This window comes from Scylla paramamosain, chromosome 45 (assembly GCF_035594125.1).
Source record: "Scylla paramamosain isolate STU-SP2022 chromosome 45, ASM3559412v1, whole genome shotgun sequence".
NCBI lineage: Eukaryota > Metazoa > Arthropoda > Malacostraca > Decapoda > Portunidae > Scylla > Scylla paramamosain.
In genome coordinates, this window is record NC_087195.1 from 9,152,285 (window position 1) to 9,160,731 (window position 8,447).

Below are 8,447 nucleotides of genomic sequence, written 5' to 3' on the forward strand. Positions count from 1 at the left end.
GCTCTTTTGACGCCGCCGCCTTCACCACGCCTTTCACGAACCCGGTTCCCGTCTCGCACCGCCGCACCAGCGCCAAGTATGAAGAAATGAAGGAAGGAAGGAAGGAGTGGGAGGAAGAAAGACCAGACGTACAACCAATCCACCGTGGCGCAGGCCGGTGCGCCAACACGTGGTCATCTGCCCATGTAGCCAGTCCTTTTCTTCCCTCCACGGAATTGCAGCCTATACGCCTCAGGCCACAGTTCATCTCCTAAGGCCAATCAAATTCTAAGGCCTTCTTCTCAGACATCTGAAACCATTCTGTTAAAAGAAAACTCCGGAATAATCTTAAAACTCCTCACCATCTGGCCCTCTACTATGTTTTCTTTCACTTTCTCCTCTCCTCCAGCCATGAGGTGAGTTAACTTCTTTTGGAATCTCCTCCCACTCAAATATTCTATTCTTTGCCTTTTTCTCCGCCCCAAGTAACCTCATTTCTTTCTTATCGCTTTCAGACAACTTTGCCTTCTCAGCCTCAAGCCTCTTGTCTTCTCTCTCGGCTTCCCTAACCTCCTCAGGCTTCAGTCTCCTCTCTTTGGCTTCCAAACTAAGCCTTTTTAACTCTCTCTCTCTTTCTGCTTCCAGTTTCATTCTCATCATCTCCAACTTAAATTTCATCTCCTAAGACATTCCTTCTGTATAGGAGAGACCTCCAACACTGTGGGCAGGGTTAATACGTCCGTGGATGCTAGTTGTGGGACTGTGTTCTCGCGCCAAACTACGTCAGGCATACACTGCCACTCCTGGCAGAAGCAGGGAATTCATGTCGCGAGGCACCTGGGTTACTAGGCTTTCCCTCTATGGCATAAGCCGAGTGCGGGCAGACAAACAACCACGAAACAAATAACTAGTAATTGTCTCCTCCACGCGTCTAAAAAAGCTTCCAGCTATCTTGGCGGGATCGTCAATTTCTGTTACGACCATAGATTCCTGCCCCTTTTACTGCTGCCTAAGACTGGGCTAGCTTCTCCAATTCACCACCTACGTGACTTGGTGTAGTACTTAATATCGGTTACAAAGTCCTCTTTTTCGTCTTGCACCTTTTGTCATAACCGTAGGTTACACAAATAAGGTCATCAGCCTGTTTAACTCACCTGCAGGCAGGGGAATATTATAACACATACCAGAATCACTCCCCACTCGCTTAAAATCGTCAGGCACGTACTAGAAAGGGACAATTACAACGAAGGCCACAGATAGATAGATATATAGATAGATAAATAAAATAGTATTTCCTTGAGAGGGAGATAAGATTAAAAATAGATCAGACTGGTCACGTGAGGACAGTGGACGTGGAATACTGGGCAATGAAATATGAGTGATAGATATATACAATAATTATTGTTATGACTGATGCGACTGATACAGTGCTTTCCAATAGAAAAATGCATCTTCGCATTTGAACATTGTAATAATGAGAGCATAAGCAATAAGATATTAGCAATTAATAGATAATACATGACATGTAAGAGAGTACGGAAGCGATAACCTTGATAATAATAATGTAGAAATGATAAAATAACAATACATATATGGCACATATAAATAAGAGAAATATGCACATATATACAGGATATTGAAACAATGATTAAACCTTAGAGTGAGAATGAAGTTTCAGTCTGTAAGGAGGAGTGCGTGGATCTAGACTTGGAGCTTTGAGGACCAGTTGAGTCAGAATGAAATATTACCTGATGTGCACACTCATCATCGAACCCTTTGTTCACACGCTTCAAGTGATCAACATGGACGATTTGCTCTGCTAAGGTCTTGATATCTAGAATTTTTACTTTGTGGACATGGAGAGATTGGATTATACAATGTGGCTAAGTAAACAATGGATCTAACTTAGAATTGCGATCGTCAACTCTGGTGAAAACGCTATCATCGACTTCGATGGAAGAATCTGTTCTTCTACGATGTTGTTTCATCAGTTTGCAATGCAGCTAGGCGATCATGAATAACCTTATGAGTGTACTGAAAATCACACAGAGGACATTTGACGTACTCATCCATGTCGTAGACAGGACATGGAACGCTGTGAAGAAATTCATATGGAAGACCCCTGTCTTTACCGAACAGCACGAAATGAGGAGACTCGTTGACAGTAGAGTGAAGCCAGGACATGGAACGCTGTGAAGAAATTCATATGGAAGACGCCTGTCTTTACCGAACAGCACGAAATGAGGAGACTCGTTGACAGTAGAGTAAAGCCACTCTTCCCATGAGTACTTTGTTTCTGTTATGGGACGCAGAACGCCAAGGATACGTTCATTACAACGCTCTCCTTTGCCGTTTGAACTGTGAGGGACAAAGTTACATTTTTTTTTATACGAAATTCTTTACAAATCTCCTGTAAGACAGCGTTATTGAATTCAGCGCCATTGTCAGAATAGAGGACATGAGGAGTGTCATAAGAACAAATTATGTTGTCAATGATCGCGCGACAAACAGAATTTGCGGTTTTGTCCTTGAAAGCAATGAGAATGGTGAAACAGGTAAAACTATCCATGCAAACTAGAAGATACTGTTAACCATGCTCTGTAAGTGGAAGTTTGAACAAATCAGACACTGAATCCCAAGGAGCTGAAGCGATGGTGTAAAGAAGTGATGGACTGTAGTGAGCGAGTGATAGACTGTGTGAAGTACACTGAGGGCAGAGCGCACAGTGCTGAGATATCTTTCCTAATAGTGGGCCAGAATTATGATCGTTTTGTTTGTCCGAGGCATCTGTCACAACCTGGGTGTCCTGTGTGATGGTGAGTCGTGAATATAGTAAACGATGGTACTCACTAACAACTAAGGTATCACGATCTGAGATAAATGCTTACAAAATTGGCAGTAGAGACGTCAGTCGAATTATGCAAGAGACCGTCTTGTATGAAAAACGTATCAGCACTCACTTGCAGCTTAAGAAGATTTGTCTCATCCCCAGATTCGACGTAATATACAACACTAGAATAGAGCGTGTCCGAGTGTTGATGTATTAGTCGCATCATTCATAATAACAATTTAAAATAGACTGAGGCTGGCCACAAGGGGCACTTGGTATGAAATATATGAATGATGAAACACACTGCACGAGTAATATATATATATATATATATATATATATATATATATATATATATATATATATATATATATATATATATATATATATATATATATATATATATATATATATTACTCGTGCAGTGTGTTTCATCATTCATATATTTCATACCAAGTGCCCCTTGTGGCCAGCCTCAGTCTATTTTAACCTTTCTCCTCCCTATCGCGCTCTCAAGAGAATACCACACCTACATTCCCTACATTCCTGCCAGTCCTTAAGGAAAACACCTGCATCGCCTTCCTGTTGTTCTCCCTGATCATTGGCAAAACTAACGATCTCCTCATTTCCAAGCACCTCATTGATTATTTCTTTGTCTCAGATTCTGAACTCAGATCCACCTCATCTCACAGAGACGTACTCTTAACTAGAGAGTCAGTCTGTCCAGATTCTGAAGTCAGATCCACCTCATCTCGCATAGAGACGTACGCGTAACTAGAGAGTCAGTCTGTCCAGATTCTGAACTCTGATCCACCTCATCTCGCATAGAGACGTACGCGCCTCATCTCGCATAGAGACGTACGCGTAACTAGAGAGTCAGCCTGTTCAGAGAGTCGGTCCTTATCAGTCAATAATTCATATTAGTCGTCAGTTCAAATCAGATACTTCATAGAGAGATCGGATAGAATACAGTTCAATATCTGTTCACAGTCAGTCTTCAGAGAGAGAATCAAGTATCGTCATGTCCGTAAGCGTGTCTCAGTATCATGCGTGTACATCCTGTCCATCATTATTAAATCAAAAACTTTTATAACATGTGTCTTACTCTACCATAATCCAAACCATTACCCACAACCTCCACGCTAATACCAAATTACTACGAGGTCCTGCAGAATAATCACCGCCATACCGAAAATCTCATCTGATACAGTGGTGGCAATCTAACCAAGACAGTAGAGGTAACGGAGCGGCAAATACATCATTGGAACAGAGGCGACAAGAATCCCTAAAAGAAATATTGATGTTTCTTGATCTCATTCATGGTCGACATGGCAGAATTATCTGTTATGGATGAAATAGCGGCAACATTGCGTGAGAGTGCGTCGGCCACCGAGTTTGCCTTACCGAGAAATTTCGAAAATGTTGGATTAAACTTCTGAATCCTGAGTTGCCAGCGAGTTAATTGACCTGTGAAGTTGTTGCCTCTGAAGGTTTCTGTAACAGCATAATGATCAGTGTGAACATGAATTTTATAGCGTAATACGAGTTAACGAAAAAGAGGTAACGCCCAGATCACAGCGAAACTTTCATGTTTCGTGACGTCATAGTTTTGTTCTTCCTTATTGAGAAGTCTACTAGCATATGCTAATATGAGAGGTTCACCAACCGACTCTTTTTGCACGTGAACAGCACCGATTCCAAAGCCTGAAGCGTCTGTGTACAAGATGAAATCTCTCTCGAAATTAGGAAAAGCAAGAATAGATGCTTGACACAAGGCAGTACTGCTCCTATTCAGACCAGATGAATGCAACTTTTTTCTTGAGCAGATGAGTGAGATGCTGCGCGAGAAAACTCAAAATTTTGATAAACTGGCGATAATGTCGAGCAAGATCGATGAATTGCCTCATCTAATCGATGTTAGTAGGAACAGGAAATTTTATTCACAGCATTTACCTTATCTAAAGTGTGAATACCATCTCTGTAGACTTTTTGGATAGATAATTTAACTTGCTGTTTGAGAAACGAGCACTTGCTGAGTTTGATTTTGAGGTCAATAGCTTGAAGGCATGACAACGAGAGAATAAAAATGCTCTTGTATGTTCTTTGATGCAATGATAACGTCATCGAGGAAGCAGAAGACACTTTTACCGATGAGACCTGAAAGAACAGAGTTCATCAATCTTTCAATCATCAAAGGCAGGTTACATAGACCTTAAGCCATGCATTTGAACATAAATTGGCCACAGGAGGTAGTGAAAGCGGTGTATGGCTGTGAACTTTCCTGAGTTCAGTTTGAAAGAATCCTGAATGTAAATCTAGGATGGAAAATCACTTAGTCACTTGAGTCACTTAGAGACAGAAGATCACCGAGACTGAAGATCACCTAACCTTGGCACTGGATAACGATCAGGAATAGTAGATTGTAATAACCGCAGTACGGCGGAGTAAAAGTCCAAGTAACTGTGGCGGGGAGGTCTTTACTGAAGCGTAGTCTGCTATACAGGGGCTGGAGCTTGACTGACCTCATGCTGGAGGTAGTCTCACAATCCGACTCTACTGAACCAGTAACCGAAACAGTAACCCCTTTATGAACAAGTGACCGATGCAGTAAACCTTAAGAATTATAACACTAACCTTAACAATTATAACACTCCTCCCCCTTTAAAACCACAATTATGAAGCAATACCAAACTACTATAAAACCAAGCCAAAAGGAAACAAAATATATCAAAAACATAAAACGGTCTGGTTCCTTGCGTAACCTTTCCAAATGGTGTCTGCGTGGTGCCTTATTCACCCCAGGCGGCTCCCAGTAATGGCAAATGCAGCTCCGACTCTTCAGTCAGTGTCTCTTTCCGCTCCCAAGCCGAATCAGGGACGTCGCTAGAATGGCCCCATGACTGTTCCGAATCGCCAGCTGCTTCCAGAGGCGGCATCCTGCTACTTCCAGACGCGGCATCAAGCTCGGGCGTAGCGAACCTTGCTTCGCGTCTACCACCGCGGTATCCGAGATGTCCAAGGGAGGAGATACCATGTCCTCAGCGATACTGTCCTCTTTCTCCAGACTTACTCTTCTCATCACATAGTTGAGATGACGTACAATTCGCCCATCGAACAGTTCCACCTTGAAAGAAATTGGACCAGTTTTTTTTGTACAATTACGCCTGGTAACCATTTTTCACTCAAAGAATAATTAATATAAACGGCATCCCCTACCTGAAAACCCCTTGGCCGTGTTCTTTAATACTTCTGCATTTCTTGCTTACGCTGAACTATATCCTAGATAATTGGATACAGTAAGTCCAAATAAGTTCTTAATTTTCTTCCTACTAAACGCTCAACAGGGGACACTCCTGTTGTAGTCCGTGGTGTGACACGGTATCGCAAGAGAAACTACCGGAGGCACTACCACTCTTGATCCCCACAAAATCATTCCATTTTGAATACTTAACTCCTGTTTCCTTCTAAAGTAAGGTTAATGTGCTTTCTCCAATACTCTGTCAAACCAACCGTAAAAGAAACTACCTCTGACTGTCGAGAGTGTGGTGTCTGTCCGTCCATCGCTTCAAATCCCTCGCTGTTACAGGTGCCGCATCTAGTCGCTCCAACAAATACACCACGTCCTCGGACACAGGCATTTCGGGCATTCTGGGAGAGGAAAGCGGCTTAAACCATCCGCGTGTACAATATCCTTCCCTCGTTTGTGAGTGATGGTATACTCATACGCAGATAGTGTTAAGTCCCAGCGCTGGATACGACTGGAAGCCATTACAGGAACTGCCCTATTTTCATTAAACAAGCTTTTAAGTGGTTGATGATCAGATATTATCTCGAAATAGCGACCATACAAGTATTTACGAAATTTTCTAACGCCAAATACTATGGCCAAATCTTCTTTCTCTACTTGAGCATACTTACGTTCAGCTTCACTCAACGTTCGGGATGCAAAAGCAATCGGTTTCTCCTCTCCTGACTCCATGCAAGAACAGCTCCCAAACCGTGTGGCGACGCATCACAGGTGAGCAGGAGGGGCTTCCTGAAGTCATGGTGCGCCAACGCTCGGGAGCTCAACAGTTATTTAGACTGGAAAAGTGCCTACTCCTCTTCTGGCCCCATTGCCACTTGGTCTTGCTGTAATATTCTGTACAATGGGGCCAAACCTCGGCGTCTTGGTTAAATTCTTCCACCTTTCCAATTGTCGCCATTCTCGTCGCCAATGCAATAACCGTAGTACGACGGAGTAAAAGTCCAACTAACTGTGGCGGGGAGGTATTCACTGAAGCGTAGTTTGCTATACAGGGGCAGGAGCTTGACTGACCTCATGCTGGAGGTAGTCTCACAATTCGACTCAACTGAACCAGTAACCGAAACAGTAATCTCATATGAACAAGAGTGACCGATACAGTAAACCTTAACAATTATAACAGTATTTAATTTCCTTGTTTCTTAGGAACGAGTAACAAAGGGGCATTGTGAGGACAACAGGCAGGTTCAGCAGCATCCTGACGCAACATACCTTTCGCAGCTTCATCAAGCAGAACTCTACGTTGTGTGGCATTTTGTAGCTAGGGATATAAGATGGTTTGGACCCAGGCGTCAGATGGATACCGTGTGTGATGACGTCAGTGTGTCCCAGAGGTTCGTCAGGGAGTGATACAACATTCCTGAAAGAACTGAGGAGAGCGAGAAATTCTTGTTGATAATCTGGGAAATCAAGAACAGATATGTGATCTATCGTGATAGGCGGAAGAGAAGAAATGTTATGGCTGTCAGATGCAAATATATTATTGATAGAGAAAGAAGGTAAATCATTGAAGGTTTTAACTTTCTCAGAGTAAGGTAAGGCATCTCCGAGTAGTACACTTATTGTGAGCTTGACAGGCGTAGATCTGATATTTTTCAGACCGATTTTGCAGAATCCATTGTGGTAAGAACAGATTTCAACTCAACACTGATATCCTCTGCATAGCAGAGGATATCAGTGCCTGATACAGCAGACTTAACCTTAGCGTTTACAACATATAAAGCACATTCAGATAGCTTTACCAGATCTCCTAACAAAATGTGGTTACAAGAAGTTACACCGTGGTCAGACTGGAAAGATGGTTAATTATGAGACTGTGAGACAGGCAAACTAGGTGACGTAACATGAGAATCCCGTGTAAAGTGTGGTCGCTAGGCGAAGGAAGAGTTACGACTGACGTTACCATGCCAGCAAGAGAAGGAGTATCACAGGAAAGAACAATAGGAATATAAGTATCTTTTTGAGCAATTTCATTGATACCAAGGAATAAGCTGATGTCATATTTGCACATGGTGTTGAGGCCTTTGAGAAAGTCAGCATTAAAAGATACATTTGATACAGTGTAGAAATAATTACATATGTCTGGATCCTAGGATGATAGACAGTGATAAGAGTACTTTCCCATGAGGTAAGACAATTTTTCCAGATATACTAGTAAAATTAATATCAGGAGTTAATGCAGTGATGTGATTCGGAGAAGAGGAAGAGAGTCTTCGAAATATATCCATCTTGCTAAGGTTAACAGCAGCACCTGTGTCAAAGAAAGCTTTGCATGATGCAGAGTGACACATAACGTCTGTGATAATGACAATGAATAATCCAGCATATCTAATG

The 8,447-nt window shown here is 42.3% G+C and overlaps 1 long non-coding RNA gene across 1 annotated transcript; it reads right to left on the bottom strand.

Annotated features, from left to right (window-relative positions):
- Window positions 1-5,511: 5,511 nt before the first annotated feature.
- Window positions 5,512-7,108, bottom strand: LOC135094283 (uncharacterized). Its single transcript, XR_010263729.1, has 3 exons — window positions 6,728-7,108; window positions 6,335-6,457; window positions 5,512-5,933 (listed from the first exon to the last, which is right to left on the bottom strand). It is a non-coding gene; the product is annotated as an uncharacterized LOC135094283 (long non-coding RNA).
- Between the last annotated feature and the right edge of the window lie 1,339 nt (window positions 7,109-8,447).